The 19,945-nt window shown below is 33.3% G+C and overlaps 1 long non-coding RNA gene across 1 annotated transcript; it reads left to right on the forward strand.

Moving 5' to 3' along the window:
* The first annotated feature begins 583 nt into the window (after nt 1–583).
* On the forward strand, nt 584–6,806 carry LOC148780568 (uncharacterized). The gene is made up of 3 exons (XR_016039929.1): nt 584–1,497; nt 3,538–5,026; nt 5,406–6,806. It is a non-coding gene; the product is annotated as an uncharacterized LOC148780568 (long non-coding RNA).
* Nucleotides 6,807–19,945: the final 13,139 nt, after the last annotated feature.

The raw sequence follows: 19,945 nt of genomic DNA on the forward strand, positions 1-19,945 counted from the left end.
ATCTCGAGCTGCTCGATCTGATAATGGACAGTCTCCTTCTGAGACTGAAGCATCTCTTGAATGACTCGAAACAGCCCCCAATGCTCAAACTAAACTTCCTTTATGTTAAGGTTGATTATGTTCAAGGGTATTTTGGGTTGGGTATTAGTTTTAAATGTAAGGGACATTTTTGAAAAGTTATGTTAAGGGTAATTATAAAAGAATTGTGTAGAGTTATAAGGTCACAATTATTCCAAGTTTGAGAGAGAAGAGTCCCACGATTGAGTGCCGCATGCAATGCATGCAAATTTAAATTGGGAATGAGTGAAGTCTAGATTTTTCTTGATTATTCTTGTAATTTCATCCAAGGGTATAGCTTATAAGTTATGAGAGGAAAAAGGTTCATCTAAAGGTATAGGTTATAAGTTATGAGAGAAAAAAGGTATAGGTTGTATGTTATGAGAGTGAAAATATCACTATAATGATCTAGAAAGAGTCCAAAAAGCTCCTAAGTGGTCTAGATATCCATATACTATATTTTTATAGTGAAGAAATTGAGTCGATTTGGTCTTTTTGTGTGCATAATTCAAATTCTAAAAGTAAGCATTCTTCCTCCCTATTTCTAACAAGGGGTATCAGAGCCAAAGCACTTAATAATGACTCCTTGATCTAACCACTAATTCCCCTTATCAACAAAGATAACTATGAGAATTTGACTAATTCCCCTTATCAGCAAAGATAACTATGAGAATTGGAGTATTCAAATGAAGGCATTGTTGGGGTCTAAAGATGCTTGGGATGTTGTTGAAAATGGGTATGTAGAATCGGCAACCCCGCAAGAAGAAGCCATTTTGGATCAAAATCAAGAAGCATGCTAAAGGAGTCGAGAAGGTTGGACAAGAAAGCTCTCCTTCTTATTTACCAAGGAATTGATGAGAGCACTTTTGAGAAAAATTATTTCGCTCCAAATTCCAAAAAGGTATGGGAGATTCTTTAAAATTCTTTTAAAGGAGTTCAAAATTCTTTCAAAGGAGTTGAAAAGGTGAAAAAAATGCGCCTTCAAACTCTTAAAGCTGAGTTTGAGGCATTGCATATGAATGAATCCGAAAATATTTCGGAATACTCCTCAAAGGTCTTAGTTGTTGTAAACCAATTGAGAAGATATGGAGAAAATATAGATGATGTAAGAGTAATAGAGAAAATACTACGATCACTGATCGTTAGTATGAGCACATTGTTGTAGCCATTGAAGAATCAAAAGATTTACAGGCTATGACTATTGATCAACTCATGGTTCCTTACAAGCCCATGAACAAAGATTGCAAAAAATAACTCAAAACTCTTTGGAGTATGCAATATAAACAAAACTTAAAATGAAGGAAGAGAATGAAGAATCTCGTGGAGGAAGAAGCCAAATATATCGTGGCATTGGAAGGAGAAGACGTGGAAGAGGCAACTTTAACTATGGAGGTGTGAGAGATCAAAACCACCCACAAGCTCAAAGAGAACGAGGAAGAGGTAATTTTTCAAGACCATACAATTATTCAAGGTATAGAAAATCTACTATTCATGTTATAATTGCAAAAAATTTGGCCATTATAGTTCCGAGCGTAGATACCGTTCCCAAAATGATGTATTTGAAAAAGCTAATTTTGTTGAAAAGAACAATGATGAAGAAGAACCAACTTTGTTATTAGCTTATAATGAAATAATGATAATCAAATGGATACTTGATATCTTGACACCGGTGCAAGCAATCACATGTGTGGTAGAAAGGAATTCTTTGTGGAATTGAATGAATTAAGTCATGGGAATATAACATTTGGAGAATTATCAATAAGACCCTTAAAAGGCAAAGGTAAAATTTTGATTAAAATGAAAAATGGTGGTCATTAATTTATTTCCAATGTAAATTATGTACTGAACATGTAAAATAACATTTTGAGTGTTTGGCAATTATTAGAAAAAATGCTACAATATTTTTATGAAAAATGGTAGCCTTCACTTGAGGGACCAAAGAAACAATTTGATTGTCAAACTGATTATGGCTAATAATAGAATGTTTCCAATGAATATCAAAAGTGAAAATATGAAATGCCTTAAATCTATTTTGAATGATAATTCATGATTATGGCATTTTCATTTTAGGCATCTTTATTTTGGTAGTTTGAAATTGTTGTCAAAAGCAAAAATGGTGGATGGTTTTCCATTGATAAAGCAACCTGATGGAGTATGTGAAGGGTGCATTGTAGGAAATTGAGAAAGCTTCAAGAGTAGAAAATCAAGGATATCACAAAAGCCTCTCCAACTCATGCATACGGATGTGTGTGGACCATTTTAGCCCATCTCACATGGAAAAAATCGATGTTTTCTAACCTTTATTGATGATTATAGTAGCAAAACATTGGTTTATTTTCTTAAAGAAAAATTGGAAGTCTTCAAGAAAAATAAAAAGTAGCAAAACATAGGCCCATGAAAATAAAACATAGGCTTTTTGAGTTCCTATTCATGATGCAAAACAAGTTGAGCATCAAGAAGGCTTTTTGAGTTCCTATTCATGATGCTTTTTCTAGTAGTTCATATCATAGGCCCATGAAAATAAAAAGCCTTCAAGAAATTTATTCGGTTACTTATAGGTTTGATGTTGAAATGAAGATCTCACATTGCTTTGTCTTTATGCAAATTTGGATCCTATTTATTTTAATAAAGTATGTAAAAGTAAAGTGTGGAAAAAGACCATGGATCAAGAGATTAAAGCAATTGAGAGGAATGACACATGGGAGCTTACAACACTTCCTAAGAGCCACAAAGCAATTGGTGTGACATGGATTTACAAGACAAAGAAATGCTAATGGGAATATCGAAAGGTATAAAACAACGTTAATTGCTAAAGGGTACAAGCAAAGACCCAGAATTGACTATGATGAGGTATTTGCCCTCGTTACCCGTTTGGAAACTATTAGATTAATCATTTCTCTTGCAGCCCAAATGAAATGGAAACTTTTTCAAATGGATGTGAAATCGACATTTTTTAATGGTGTTCTTGAAGAGGAGTATATTGAACAACCAATTGGTTGTGTAAAAAGGGCAAGAAACTAAAGTTTACAAATTGAAACAGACTTTGTGTGGTTTAAAACAAGCACCTAGGGCATGGAATAGTAGAATTGATAATTATTTTATTATTTTCTTAGCATTGAAATTAAACAAATGGATGATGGAATTTTTGTGTCACAAAAATCTTATGCAAAAGAAATTCTCTACAAATTTAAATTGGAGAATTGTAATATGATAAATACTCCGGTAGAAAGTGCTCTAAATTTGAGAAAAGAATGTGATGGAGAAAGGATTGATCTTATATTTTTCAAAAGTTTAATGAGAAGCCTCCGATACCTAATATGTACAAGACCGGATATTCTCTATCGAGTTGGTTTGGTAAGCCGGTACATGGAGACTCCAAATACCTCTCACTTGAAAGCAGCAAAAGGATTCTCCGGTATATCAAAGGTACAATTGATCATGGTTTGTTTTATTCATGTTTTAATGTTTGTGATCTTGTAGGTTTTGTTGATAGCGATTGGGCCGGAGGCTTGGATAATAGGAAAAGCACTTCTTGGTATGTGTTCTACATGGGGAGTACGACATTCACATGGTCATCAAAGAAGCAACCGATCGTGCCACTATCAATGTGAGGCCGAGTATGCAACCGTCACATCAAGAACTTGTCATACGTTGTAGCTACAAAATCATCTTAAAGGGCTTTCAAAGCTTCAAGAAACCCCACCAAAATCCATGTAGATAACAAGTCAGCAATTGCATTGGCAAAGAACCCGGTGTTTCATGAGAGAAGCAAGCACATTGATACACGGATCCATTTCATTCGGGACCAAGTGAAAGAGAAGAAAGTTGAACTTGTTTATAGAAAGACACAAGATCAAGTTGCCAACATTTTACAAAACCTCTCAAACATAAAATGTTTCAAAAATTGAAATTTATGTTAGGAGTAAGCACATTGATACACGGTTTCATTTCATTCGGGACCAATTGAAAGATAACACGGTTGAACTTGTTTATATAAAGACGCAAAATCAAATTGCCGACATTTTTACAAAACTTCTCAAACATGAAATGTTTCAAAAATTGAAATTTATGTTAGGAGTAACCGAGATGGAAAATAAAGCTTAACAGGAGATGTTAAAAATAAGCTAGATTATGTTAAATGGTATTTTGGGTATTAGATTTAAATGTAAGGAACATTTTGGGAATGATATGTCAAGGGTAATTTTTGAAGAACGTAAAAGAATAATGTAGAGTTCCAAGGTCAAAATTTAGATTGAGAGAGAGAGAGAGGAGTCCAAATCTTGAGATGCATGCAAATTTGAATTGAGAATGAGTGAAGTCTAGAATTTTCTTGATTATTCTTGTAATTTCGTTCAAAGGTATAGGTTGTTTGTTATGAGATGGAAAATATCACTAGAATGCTGTAAAAAAAGTCTAGAAAGCTCCTAAATAGTCTATATCCATGTACTCTTTTTTTTTTACAAGTAGAGCGAAGAACTTGCTTTGTTTGGTCTTTTTGTATGCATAGTACAAGTTCTAAAAGTAAGCCTTCTTCCTTCCTATTTGTAACACTTTAGCCACTCTATTTCTCAGAAAAAAGCCCTAACTTTTCTCTGTCTAGAAACATTCACCCTGAAATTTTCACATGAAGGGAGAAAAACCATCCGGCACAGCAAATAAAGACTCTTCCAACTCCTCTGCGTAGCTCAAGAAACTGTAGATCTTTTCTCTCTAATTCAAGAAACTTTAGATGTTTTCTCTCAATAAATGACAGCAAAATGCATTGAAAGTGACCAAAAAGAACCCACAATAGGGCTTCACCAGAAACTTGCTAGAGGAATAGAAAAGGAGAAAATTGAAAAATAAAAAGTTGAAAAATAAAAGGTTCAAAACCAGGGAGAGATGACAATGGCGTGCAAAAAGCACCGAACGCTTGGTAGAAAGAGATCGTGGGGAAGGGACCCGGGAGCTAAAGAGAGATTAGAGAGGGGTAAGTAATGGAGAAATGGAATGCCCGTGATACGATTTTCTTATACTAAAAAATTCTAGATTCTTTTTTTTGCATTTTTCGAATGAAAATTATGATTGATAAAATATATGTCGATTTAATATTAAGGGAAGTCCTCGAAATTCAAATCAGGATAAACCAATTTCTAATCCTTGGATTTGAATTGAGATAGAGTCCTAGAAGAAAGGATACACCTTGAAGAGGATACCGAATATTCCAATTTAGATGCACTAAAATATAAATTTAAATAACTAAAATCTGGATAAACTACCGTCCATGAAACTCTTAAAATTCAAATTCAAATTCAAATCCTTAGATTGGTATTAAATTTGCATTGAGAGAGATACATCGATCGTTGCAGGTAACTTCAGGCTTCAATGGCAGCTCTCTTCTCAATCACCTACACCATCGATGCCATAGCCGACCCCGGCAATTTCCTCTGGCTTCAGCCTCCCGAACTCATCCCTCACATCGACTTCATCTTCTTCTTTGCCCACTTAGCACTAGCTCTACTATGGACTACCATTCTCTGCAAGCGGCAACGCTATGTGTCCTGCGTCCATGTGCTCAGGCTGTCCTCACCGCCTTAGCCCTTATGCCGTCAGCCATCGCAGAGTCGCTGCAAGTCGAGGACCATGGCCTGCGACTGGAGCATGGTCTTCTATGTGCTTGCCTCCATCAGCCATGCCTCCCTCTACGCCTTCCTTGTCCTCACCACCTCTGGCTGGTCCATCCTAAAATCCCACCTTGACAGTGGGTACAAAAAAACGCTGGGCTTTATCATCTTAGTCCAGGCCACGACGAGCGTCCTTGTCGTGTCCTTCAACAATGGCAGCCCTGATTTGCCGCGAGTGCAGCAACTTCTTTTTGTGTTTACTGATGCGACATGTTTTGTGTTTCTGACATCCTCCATGTTTTACTCGATAGCAGATGCGAAGGAGAACGCAGGGGTGATTTCCTCGATGGCAAATGCGGAGGAGGACGCAGGGGTTGGTGACATGATCGAGCTCTAAATCAAATATTGGTGCGGTGTTTTCTCGATGGAAGATGCGAAGGAGAACGCAGGGGCCGGTGAAAACCTCGAGCTCTATATCAAATATTGGACTGGTGTTTTCTGCTACATGTTCTTGCACTTCATGATTTATATTATCCATTGGTTTGTTCCTGGCCTATGCTTTGTGGCACGGGAGCTCAACGACCTTGCCTTGTATGTGTTCACTGGCTGGTTCTTCATGCCCAAGGTGGGCCAACCACCCTATACCCCCATTACCAATCCTTATAAAGATCCTCCTAATACAGTTACTGATAAGAATGTTGCAATTGGCAACTTCCATGAGAAGATGCTCATGAAGCTCTCAAGGTTGAAATCGAATGGTTTAGAACCGCAAACATGATGACCATATTAGATCAGACGATTGAACATATTAGATTAGATGATTAAATTTTCTCTTTTAGTAGAGTTTTTATTTCTCTGTTTTTTTTTTTTACTAATACGTTTTCATGTAAGTGAGGTGAAGCTCCCTAGAACAAGGTTGAAGATCTTTTTCTAAGTTTAAACTGTAAAAGGCCGAATATCGTTTAGAACTACAAACATGATGACCATATTGGATTAGATATTGAATTTTCCCTCTTATTAGAGTTTTGATTTCTATTTTGTAAATAGAGATGAAGTTCCCTTGAACAATGTGATCAATTAGCTTGAGATGAAAATACTTAGAAGAACAATGTGATTGCGTTGCTCACCTATTTATATGGGCCTCATCTATTTATATGGGAGGAATTATTTGAAAGCTTATCCATTTGTAAAGTTGCGATCATCTATTTTTATGGAATTCCCAGGTATATTTATTTAAACCTAATATATAAAAAGAAAGGTTTCTATACTTCCCCTATAGCATAAAAGATCTATGCTTCCCCTACCATCCAGATGTCCAATGTGTTTTATTTTTAGTTTTTTTTTTATACAAATTGTATGAATATGAAATTTGTTACGCCCCCATCTTCTCATTGGGTACACCTATAAAAAAAATATTAAAAATAATTTTTTGATAAAATATAATGACCAAAATACCCTTTGAATGACCAAAATACCATTTGAAACTTTAAGAGATATTTTGGTTATTTTATTTTATTGAAAATTATTTTTTTATAAATTTAATATAGAATTGGACGTCCAAAATTTGGTGTCAAAATAGTTTATAGAAAAACAATTAAAAATAGAAAAACAATTAAAAATAAAAATATCAAACTAGTTTATTGAAAAACAATTAAAAATAAAAATAGTGTAGAGACGTGACATTGTGATCGGGGCAATCTTAGCCTTTCATTCAAAATGGACCCTTGTATAAGGGGAAGTATATAAGTTTTCTGTGAGGAAGTATGTAAGTTTTATGTGTTAGGGGAAGAATGGACCCTTGGATAAAGGGAAGTATAGGACCCTTGGATAAAGGGAAGTATATAAGTTTTCTGTGAGGAAGTATATAAGTTTTATGTGTTAGGGGAAGAATGGACCCTTGGATAAAGGGAAGTATAGGACCCTTGGATAAGGGGAAGTATACAAGTTTTATGTGGACCCTTGGAGAAGTATACAAGTTTTATGTGGACCCTTGGATAAGGGGAAGTGTACAAGTTTTATGTGGTAGGAAAAGTATAGAAAGCTTGCTTATATATAAATTAATAATTTATTTTTCCTAGATTTTCGGACAAGCATCCCTGGAAAAAGAGGGACGAACAAAGAAGACTCTTCTTTGTTTAGAAGAAAAGGGGGATCCGGCCAAAATAAATAAAAGAGAGAGTGAATGGCAATGAAAAAACAAAGGATCACTAATATAGTTGTATATCGAAATCAGGAAGATAATACTTTATATGGTATAGTTGTATACCGGAATCAAGAAGATAATATTCCATATGGAAATGGAAATTATACCAAAATTAGGAAGATAATACTCCATATGGAAATGGAAATTAGGAAGATTGGGAGTTGAAAGCACATAAACTTAAATAAAAAAAGATGGGAATTGACCATTTCAGTACATAGAAAATGTTCAATTTACAAATACTATAAGAACGATGGAATTTTACCATTTAGGTACATAAAAAATGTTCAATTTGCAAATACTATAAGAATTTATAGAAAGCTTATGTTCTCTCTCTAAAGGGTTCCTAATCAAAATCCAGACTATGTGATCACGACCTAACTAAACGCTTCTTCAGATCTCTCGTAAGCTTATCTTCTCTCTCTAAAGGGTTCCTAATCAAAATCGACCTAACTAAACGCTTCTTCTCATATCTCTCGGATTGGCAAGCCCCCCATCCATTTTGTTTTTTTTTTTTTTTTTTTTTTTTTGAAGTTTATCTAGAGCACTTCAAGTTAGGATTTTACTGTAGTTACAATTATCTGAAGCGGTATATTATTTTGACATTAAACGGAAAAATATCAATAAATGGTTGAACGATCTTAGAAAAACAATGATGTCGTTAATTTCTAATTTACCTAAACATGTTGCTATATTCTAAAAATCATTGTACTTACTACTTAGATATCTGATGTAAGGACTTGAAAAGGTGACAATTTAGTTGGTAAATTGTTTATTTATCCACCTCATTAATTTTTGAGAAAATATTATTAAAATAGTCAACTATCTCATAAAAATCGATGAGGTTACCAAATCAATAACTTAACAAAGTGGTCACCTTCGAAAAGCTTTCATTTAAGTACCTTATCAAGGATTTTATCAAAAATATGAAAGTTGCCTTGTTTTTTGGTCAACCCTAAACTACTACGGCTATTTTGGTAATTTGACCCTTAAATCAGTTGAGGGAAATAATTTAAATAACCTTGTTTGCTCCTAATTCTAAAACTTAAATACTTTTTCCATTAGGAATCTTGTTCTATGGTCGTGGCCTCGTCAAAGTCACCTAAGCCAAAAAGATTTGTAAATAACCCTACTTATTCTTTTTTGAAAATGTTAGAACAAATTTTTGTAAGGCATGTGTGTGAAAATATTTCCTGGGAAACATTTTCATGGTAAATGCCTTAATTTGGTAAGGGAAGAAACCGTATAAAAACAAAACTCTTGGTAAAACACTTTACCATAAAATGTCCACTTTGCATGAAAGCAAAACATAAATTAACCCATGCGGAAGCATTTCTTGGATTTTATTTTCATAAGCGGACCCACTATTCATTATTTACAACATAATATGTATTATATAATTTTATTTAGATATTAAATATATAATATATCTTATAATATATAATTTATGAAACATATATCCCCGGTTAGGTCCCTATAAACCTGGATTTGAATCTGAATACAAATCGAGTCCAAATTTCAGACCTAAACCCAACCTAGTGAGTCCAAATTATGGACCCATACTCAGACCCAAGTCGGGTTTACCTATCGGATCCCAGGTCGGGTTCGGGTCCATTGCCCACAGTAATACGCACTTTGTTGGTATTTTAATTTATTGAACCACCTCATTGAGTTTTTGATGTGGTTGAAACATTTTATTTAGGGAAATGTATACAATGAGACCATTTACTTTTGACATAAGGGGGTCACAATCGTTACTGTTAGATTTAAAACAAGCTGTTTGAGAATGTATTAATGTTTAGGCACAACATTAAAAAAAAAAAAAATTGAATGTTGTGATTTTTTATTTCACATCAAATAGCTAAAAGTGATTGTGATCTCTTTGTAAAAAAATTGTACAAAAAATAAATGAACTTGTAGTATACAATCCCTTTATTTACATTTACTCTCTTAATGTTTCTTGAGGGCCCCAAACACTTCAAAGATAAGGTTTTGCTAAATTACAAAAATGAATTGGAGCTTTGAACGAAATAATTCAAAAGAAGCTAGAACCGAATGTCCAATAATCCAAAAGAAGCTAGAATTGAATGTCCAATCAGGAGCAACAAAAGTTTACTTTACAAATGTTAGTTCCAAGGGAACCCCTGTCAAGGTAACTTGAGAAGATTTACAACAGACAATAAAGAGAAAAGGCCGATTCGATAATATCGGCCATTGTAAGTGATCTTTTCACATTTTTCCATGACCGTGTTTTCTACTCCAGACCACATGTATGATCCAATTCGGAAACGAGACCGGTGGTCCAACCGCTGGTATCGCGACTCTTGCTCTAGCTGATTTGGTCCAAAGAAAAATAAGGTGTGGGCTAAAATTTGTTGAAACCAAGGTTTGAAAAAGTGATGAACTTAATTAAAGCTGGACAGTCCGGATCATAAATGGTATGGGGGTGAACAGGTTCTGCTAAATATCGGAAACCAGCCGGTTCCTCCCATTCATGAATGCTTATGCAATCACTTAGGTTTCTTGGTTTTCTGATTACTATGTTGTTCTATTATCTCTAATTGAAGGTACCATGCGATCAAAGGCCTGTGTGCCTATCTTTTCTCTTAGGTAGCAACACATCACCAGAGGTTTTAGAGTATAAAGTTGAAAGGCAATGATTTTATGCAACCATTGTATAGTAATATGATGCAATAATCTTAAAAAACCATGTTATGGTCATTTATTTGATCCAAATTTTCAAATATACACTTTTTTCATTCTAATAAACAATCACAAAAAAAAAAAAATTGAGAATTTTTTTATTGATATTAGAAACCCCGCCATCCTATTGAAGAGAGAGAGAGAGAGAGAAAAGCAAATTCTAAGATGCTTGAAATCTATTGTATAGTCGGCCACATTCAAAAAAAAAATTTGTACAGTAGGGGAGGATTTCAGTATAAATATGTTGATTCACTACAAGCAAACATACACAGTGAGAGATGGATTTTAGTGACAATTAGTGATCCACCACACACACACAGATAGAAAGGGGGAGAGAGAGAGTACCGAAATAAAAGCTGGAACACCTAGAAATAAAAAATGGAAGTATACTTGTATTGCTCTCAATTTCTGTTTTACAACATATGAGGTACATCTTATTGATATAATATCTCTATATACATGAGAAAAATAATCACTATTAGATTGTTCTAAAGAGCTAGAAATCCTATTCTCTAGAATTTGATGGAATGTCACTGTCCATGTTTCACGGTGAGATGAATCATGTCAATTTTCAGTCTCATTGGCTGCCAGTTCAACATCAATATCCTTTGGATCTAAAGTTCCTCATTTCAGTACTTACAGTTCATGCGTATCTTGATGCTCTACTTGTAATATTAGAGGAAACAAAACGACTGTCCTATACCATCTAAATGACATGGACTACATTGCCATTCGAAATACTGCTCCTATCTTCTCCTTCCCTCTTTTCAATGAGAGTGTGAATGGCTTGCAACTCTATTTTTGGGTCGAAGTTCTTCACTGGTCAATTCTCTTTAACTCACTGACCCCCAAGCCTTTCCTTTCAGGGCTCTGAAAATATGGGTTTAGAATCCAATTCCATGTCAACTTCATCATTTGCTCCTCACAGACGTCAACACTGTCAAAGAAAATAAAATAAAATATAAAACAATCATTAAAGGGCAGTTTGGATGTCAAAGAAAAAAATATTTACAATGTAAGTTTTTCTACTTCAATTGAAAAATATTGTCGTCTTATTTTATATATTGGTAAACTGTTTAGATGTTTGATTTCATTGATTTGCCCCAAAACAAAACTACCCAAATTTGTCATTTTATTAAAATCTTGTGGACCGATGTGGACAGGGGCGACAAAAGTAAAACGTACAAGAGCGTAGATCAAGGGAAAAAATTGAGAGGGGGCGAGGGAAGAGGGGCAACTTTTTCTTCATGTAGAGAGAGAGGATTTTTATTGGCGGACACAAATTAAATACAGGCAGAGAGAAGTATTAATTAAATACAGGCAGAGGAGACAGAAACTGTGGGTTTAAGCCTTTGTGAGGTTTTAGAGAGAGAGAACAGGGGATTGGGAGCATTTAGAGAGAGAGAAGAGAGGGAATTGGAAAATTGTACGAGGATACAGACATACAGATTGACACTTAGGAGGAGGAGGTGAAGTCAAATTGCATGGAGAGGATAAAGAAGAGAAAGGTTTGATGAGAGAGAGAAGGGCTGCTTCTGTGTCTTTGAGAGTGAAAGAGAGGGAGGACTGCAATTGCGCAAGAGAGGGAGAGAGAGGGAAGACTGCAATCGTGACTTTTAGAGAGAGAAAACTATGATTGTTAGAGAGGGAAAGGAAGCCGCTCTGGCTCTACGCAACTTTTGATGCAGGAGTGGTTCAATCTCTAATCTCTTTGAGAGGGAAAGCTGTGAAATACAGGTACTGCTGTCAATCCAAGTTCGTCAAATAACTTTTCTTCTCTAAAACAACAACAACCAACTTAAAGCCATTAATCAATATGATTATTTTCAGTTAAAGGGATATTAAGATTTTCAAATTCATCCACTAGTAGGGCAATACGTTCGGTTCCTCTTGTGTGAGAAGTTTCTAATTGTTCGATTCTTATTTTAAGCTGTTTTATTTCTTGTTTAATATTGTTTACTACATATTTCAAATCTTCCATAGTAGTATATTTTGAAATTCTTCCTGATTTTTGTTTTTGTTTTTGTTTTTGTTTTATTATACTTATAATATTTTTAAATTCATAAGTGGATTTAGTATAGCCATCTTTTTGTTCAGAAAATTCTTCATTAGGCTTTATCTTAGATATATAAGTAAGCAAAGCTTCTCTTTTAGTAACAGGATCCTCAATTTTGTTGATAATATCCAGAATAATATTTGTTTCCTGGGTTAGAGTATGTATTTCTAATCCACTCATAAGACATATTGATCATAATAATCACATTGGAAATCAGAATTATTGCCTAATTCGTCCTCATTAGAAAAGTCGGATTCATCAATAATATTAATAGTTTCTTCAAAAAAAGAATCTGAGTCATCATCAGAGGTTAGGAGAACCTGATAGAGTTGTCTTCTAAGGTCATCAATGTTTAAGTTATTAATCTTTCTTTTGGTTCTACACTTATAATCGTAATGTCTAAATTTACCACATTTTCTATAGATGATAGGTTTTCTTTTATACCTGAAAGATTTTTCTTTATTATCTTTATTAATAACGGCCTTTTTCTTTTTTAGAAAATTTTTTCTAAATCTTTTAGTTTTTTTTTTGTATAGTTTAAAAGATCCCCTCTAATCAGTTTGAGCTTTGTGGGGTTTTACTTTTATAGATTCAAAACCAAATTGTTCACAGAAATCACCTAACTCTTTTCTTCTTGTTAGGTTTTGTTTTTCTAATTGTTTCCTGAGTTTAAGGTCTGTACATATTTTCTAGGCCTGTAGCATAGACTTCAGTAGACAATTCTCTTAGAGTATAAAGATCATAATTCAATTCACCATTATTTTTAGCTTTTAGTTTGTTTTTAACCTTTTCAGTAAACAATCTAGAAAGTCTAACAATGAATTGACCTTTCCAATAACTAGCTATGTAATCTTCAACCGTAAGGAGTCTGGATGTAAATGTATCGTTATATCATTTGTAATGGGAAAGAGTAGGATATCTGAGGTTTTGCAAAAGATCTGACTGTCTTTGAGTCAGTATACTTGTATTCCCTATAAAATGAAGGGCAATAGTATAAATTAGATGTTTACACACTCATCTTCAATAACCTGAACTGTTTGTATTTGGTCAGGTTGTATTGCTCTAATTCTAGTGTACTACTTTGTAGCAGTCAGAATGTACTTCTTTTTCTGTCTCAGTAAGATAATTATCCCACCAACGTCTAAGTTGTCTTGTAAATCCTACTATAATTGCCTTGGCCACATCTAGGTCGTGATTTCTATTGTTGATGCTGGTTGGGACATACACCATCATGTGTCTATGCAAGGTAAGAGTCTGATATTCACTAAGAGTATCTAAGTTCCATTTCACAATTGCTTTGCCATCATACATGGCAGATCCCATTAGGATGTCTTCTTCATGTTGGATATCAACAGAGGATGGTATCGGATAATACATTTTTTTAGGGGCTGTTGGTCTAGTTTTAATTCAATATCCTACTTTATTTATTTCAGTAGGCTCAGTTTTAATTAATTGTTTAAATATCTGCTCCAAACTATCAATGTCTTGTTTAGAACAGTCATCAGGAATATCTTCAATAATGTTATTGGAAGTCTCATGAATTTTTTCAAAAGTTTTACCCTTTTCTTCTATTTTTAGATTTCCTAATCTAGGTATGACTTCATCTAAGAATTCTGAACTTACAAGCTGTAGTCTAAACCAATTTTTAAGTAATTCAAGTGAGGGTTTAAATACTAGCGGCGCAGTAGTTTTTATATAATATGGTATTTCTTTTGAAGATAAAGGTTTATCTTCCACAGCATCTTTTTTAGATACTAAATCTTCTGTTCTATTGGCTTGTTCTCTTATGGATTTAATATAGAGATTAGTATAATTATTTTGTTCTATAATTGTTTTAAATCCTTCCATATTAAGATTATCAAAAGATTTTTTGTAAAGCGCAGCAGTGGTTCCCTTAACATCCAATATAATATCTTCTAGAGGATGCCTAGATTTTATTTCTCATTTAGTAGTCTTGTAAGAATTGTATTGGGAATTTATCTTATTAATATCAGGAGATTTTCTAACATATTTTTTCCTTATATATTCGAATGGAAAAGTTAGCTTATGTTGTCTAACAAAGACTTCTCCAAACCATCTAAAAAAGACCGTTTTTCTTCTAGCTTTATTCATAGCTTCAATTTATTTTTCCTTAATATATTGACGAGACCTATCAGTTCCTTTATTAGGAAACCATTCTCTGATATCTTTATTATGATCGGAATTAAAATCAGCTTCAATTTTTTCATAATTAATTTGAAATGTGCTAATTTCTAAAACATTAATTTGAGCATCATGTTCTATATCAAAAAAGTTGGTCCAGGTGATATGGATCTAGAATTGTTTGTCTTTGGTGTTTCAACATCATAAATGGTTGTTGTATTTCACCAACCCTTCTTAACTCTTGTAAAATAGCGTTGATTTGTTGTTCTAATGGTATCAAAGCCAAGTTTCTAGTTTATTACTTAAAGTTTGATCTAAGCCAAAATAAGCCAGCCATTAAAGTCATAAAAGACAGTTAGCCTAATCATGTGGAACCCTAAGTCGCGGTCGAGCACGTACGGGCATAAGATAAGTCGCCAGTGCATTTATCCCATTGACTGTAAAACAGAAAAAAAGGTAACTGCATCATTGACTCAATGGCCAATCTATTTAGGAGCACGTCTCCAACTTTAAGCAATGAAGCTAGTTCTTCTAGTTTTCATATCAGTAGTATTAAGAATAATGAAGAAATTGTTATTTCCAATATAAAAAAGAGTATACAAAATTGGAATATTCCCAAGGTCCCAATTTCGTAAAATATATAGAAAATGATCTTATCAGTTTAAAAGTGATTATACTCTAAAAACAATTGAAAAAATTGTTTCCATCGTTGAATCACAGGATACCTTTTCTCTTCTATCTAAAGGCAGATTAGAAGAATATAAAAAGGAAGAATACAACTATTTGCATATAGGATTAGTCCAAATTATTGTTAAACTGTTAACTCGCACTGGACTAAATAATTATATCCTCCTTTGCTTGAGAGATATTTGACATAGAAATTTCTCTGATTCCTTATTAGAAATTGTTGAATCAAGCATTTGTGAAGGCCCAATTTACTTCAATTGTTATCCTAATTTATTAGTTTTTTTCATTGATCCCAACCTTTTAAAAGTTTTAACCTTAAACCTCAAAACTCAATGGTTTGATATGGAATTTGGCTCACAAAATATTGTTATACTTTATCGTATCTGTTATAAGGTTGTGACTGCAATTTGCCCTGATGTTAAGAAAATGGATAAGAGGGGTCAAACTATATATTTTCAAACTAATTTTGAAAAATCAAATTTAATTATTCCTAAAACTATAACATGGAACCAAGTTAATATACCAGCACAGTGGAATTTGCAAACTGAAATCCCTACTAGACCTGTGCAAAATTCTAATGTCAACTCTATAATTGAATTCCCTAATAGGGAAGTCCAAATTCAATTCAATTCTCAAAAGAGTGCTATAATTCATATAGCTTCACAAAGCCCTAGAATTCTTGCTATAAGTTCTACTTCATCTATTCCAAATACGGAATATGAGCATCAACATATCTAAAATAACTTTGGCAAATATATATATATATATATATATATATATATATATATATATATGGTATCAGAGCCAAGTCTACATTTACGGTAGTTTAACTGTACTTCTAGTAGAAAACTGAACTATTAAGAAAGATTCTGAAAAATCTGCAGTATTAGTTCGAAGTCACTATGACTCAAAGATCACTAAGGCCAGGAAGAGCCAGGACAGCGTAGGCACTGTTTCCAGTTGACTCGAACTAAAATGGCAAATTTCATCAAAACATTATCTAATAGGTCTGCTACTACTAATAATACACTATGTGTTAATAATAGAGAAGAAGTAATAATAGATAATATAGAAAAGCAGATCCAAAATTGGAATATACCTAAAGTACCTACAACAGATGTTTATAGTAAGGGAACTTTTGATTTCAAAAGTAGTTTTTTTATCAAAACCATTGAAAATAATATTTATGTTATAGAAACTCAAGATAAATTTCAATTACTTTCACAAAGGATGATTGATGATCATAAAAAGAAAGACTACAAATATTTGCATATTGGTTTGGTCCAAATAGCTGTCAAACCATTAATAAGGATAGGATTAAATAATTCTGTTCTACTCTGTTTAAGAGATAGCAGACACAAAAGATTCACAAATTCCTTACTAGGAATAGTTGAATCTAGTCTTTATAATGACCCCATCTATTTTAACTGTTTTCCAAACTTCTCGGTGGCTTAACAGATCCAAATTTATTAAAAGTTATGACCCTAAACCTTAAAACTCAAGGTTTTGATATGGACCCAGGTTCTCAAAACTTGGCATTCGTTTACAGAATTTGTTACAAAGTAATGAATACTTTGCCCCCAAATGCCAGGCAGATGGACCTAAAAAGACAAACTGTATTTTTCCAGACAAACATGAAAAAATCAAATTTAGTTATACTTAAGTCAGTGGCATGGTCTCAAGTAAAATTACCAGAGCGTTGGTTTTTACAACCTGAATCCCAGATCAAATATCCTGAAAGTAAAGACCCTGAAAAAATCATAGAATAATTTGACGGGGAGATAGAAATTTGTTTTCCATCTTCCAAAAACGTCACACTAAGACTTGATAATTCAAGTAGCAGGGATCCTCCTAGGAGTTCAACATCTTCAGTTCCATAATCTGAATATGAAAGAATACCCACTCATAGAAGAACTATTATTGAAAGATTTAATAGAACTCCAAACCAAATTCAGCAACCAGTCTATAGAGTAGACACTCCACGATCGTCTGAATTAGACGAACCAACACCCACTCTTGATTTTGATATATGTGTTATTCAAAAAGCAGAATTCAAGATTGACAAAGAATGAATTAAAAAAGACTTCTACTATAAAGAAAATAGACAAATAAGATAATGGTTCTTCAAAGAGTTTAAAGAACCTCTTCGGGATGCCTTCCATTTAAAATTTAATAGGGTCATGATAAAGCAAAAAGCAACTATTAAATTTTTTAAATGGTTAAAATACATAGCAAAATATTATAGAATAAAAATTCCAAAATTTGAGATAAATATGGTTCAAAAATCTTTTCAAACCTTTCAAACCACTAAAGGAGAGACAATTGAATCTATTCATCCCTCTGAGACTAGCTTACAACTTAAAGGAGAAAAGTTCGAGAAGAAAATTGAAGTTAAAGCCTTACCTTTTACAATATGACCTAAAGAAAGCGACTATAATATGGTCAAGCTTGAAGGAATACCTCACATTATTGAACAAAATAATTATACAAATATTTTCCTCCAAACAATAGGTAAACAAACTATAAGAATAGAAAATGTAGTAAACAAATTAAATCCAACTGCAGAAACCAAAAGGAATGGTAAGCAAAAAGAAGTTGTCCTGTTAAAATCTCCTCCAACTATTGAGACATGAAAGTTTAGCTTACAAGGAATAAAGAAAAAAGAAGAAAATAGTGAATTATTAGATGAATTGGTGAAAAGATTGAAGAAATTAAATATCAATGAAAAGGAAAAGGGTCAGCCTTCGAAAACCAAGGAAGGAGATGTTCAAGTCCTGCAAAAGGCACCTGACAAAGAAAGTTTTGATATGGAGAAAGCTTTTAAAACTGAAAGATTAGATGTCAATAGAGTCGATTATGGGAGAAACGTAAAGCCAGTATCCCAAACCAGAATGTACTATCCCAGTCCTACCCTAGTAGTTCTCCAGATAGAAGAAGATCTAGTATCTACATCGGTCTCCTATTCAGGAAAATCCATAGTAAACTGGAACATTGATGGCATGGCTGAAAATCAAATCTTAGATCTCATGAAACACATGACCATGTATGCCACTGCCTGCAAGGCAAGTGGAAATCATGACTATGAGATAACCAAAGCCATAATATGTGGATTCACATGATGGCTAAGAAGTTGGTAGGATTTTCATATGAATGAAGAATCAAAAAATCAAATATTAAATGCCTCAAAACAATGGATAGTCAAAAATAAAAATGGCCAAGACAATATAATACAAGAAGGAGATACAGTTAATACTCTAATATATACAATCACCCTCCATTTTGTAGGAAGTACTGCTTTGTTGGCAGTAATAGCTGAAGATTTGTTATCAAATCTAAGATGTCCAACACTCTCTGATTATAAACGGTACAAAGATGTATTTTTTTCAAGATTACTATCAAGAGAAGATAGTTAGTCAGATTATTGAAAAAAAAATTTATAGCAGGTTTACCACTTCTTTTTGCAGAAAAGGTAAAAACAAGGCTTAAAATAAGCATGGTGGAATTATTCTTTATTCTCTGTATACGTTAGGTGAATTATCAGCAGAAATCTCTGTTGAAGGTCTGTCTTTATGTACAGACTTAAACTTCGAAGACAATTAGAGAAACAGAGAATAACAAAGAGAAATGAGCTAGGAGATTTCTGCGAACAATTTGGATATAATATCCGACCCCCTTCAAAGTCTTTTCATAAAGAAAAACATGAAAGATTTAGAAAGAGAAAATTTAGACATTCTTCAAAGCCAAAAAAAAAAATTTCCAAAAAATTCTTACAAAATAAACCATCCTTTAAAGATAAGGGAAAAAGGAAAATCCATGTTTGTTATAATTGTGGAAAAATAGGCCATTACAAAAGTAAATGTAGAGTTAAAAGAAAAATTAACTCACTGGAAATAAATGATAATATTAAAAGCCAATTGTTTGAGATACTCCAAATAAAAGATGAAACATCTGATTCTTCTGATTCAGAAGAAGAAATATTAATCGGAGAAATAAATGATGAGGATATCATTATTAGCAGTTCTGATTCAGATTTTGGTGATGAAGATGATCCAAAAGAAGAAAATTGTCAATGTAATTTGTACAAGGCAATAATGGATATGAATGGGTTAAGCATCAACACCCTTACAAAAGAAGAAGATCTGATTATAGACCTTATTGACAAAATATCAGATCCAGAGGCTAAAAAAGAAGCCTTAGTCCAATACATCAACATGTCTAAGACCCCATCGGAAAAAACGAAGTCTTCTCTTGTCCCAACAAAAAAAGATTATAGTTTCTATGACATTCTTAAAAGAGTACAAAATAAAACACAGGTAGAAAGAGAACCTTCAATATCTGAGTTAAAATATGAAATCAATGAGGTAAGAAATGAATTGATAGCTCTAAAAACAACGGTTTAAATCTTAGAATTAACCCAAAAACCTCTCAAAGAAGAAATTGAAGAAGAAAACATAGAAATTGAATTTGCCAACTTGGTAACTGAATATAATATCCCCA

This window comes from Amborella trichopoda, chromosome 9 (genome assembly GCF_054954075.1).
Source record: "Amborella trichopoda isolate Santa Cruz 75 chromosome 9, AtrichopodaSantaCruz75HAP2 v2.0, whole genome shotgun sequence".
Lineage (NCBI taxonomy): Eukaryota > Viridiplantae > Streptophyta > Magnoliopsida > Amborellales > Amborellaceae > Amborella > Amborella trichopoda.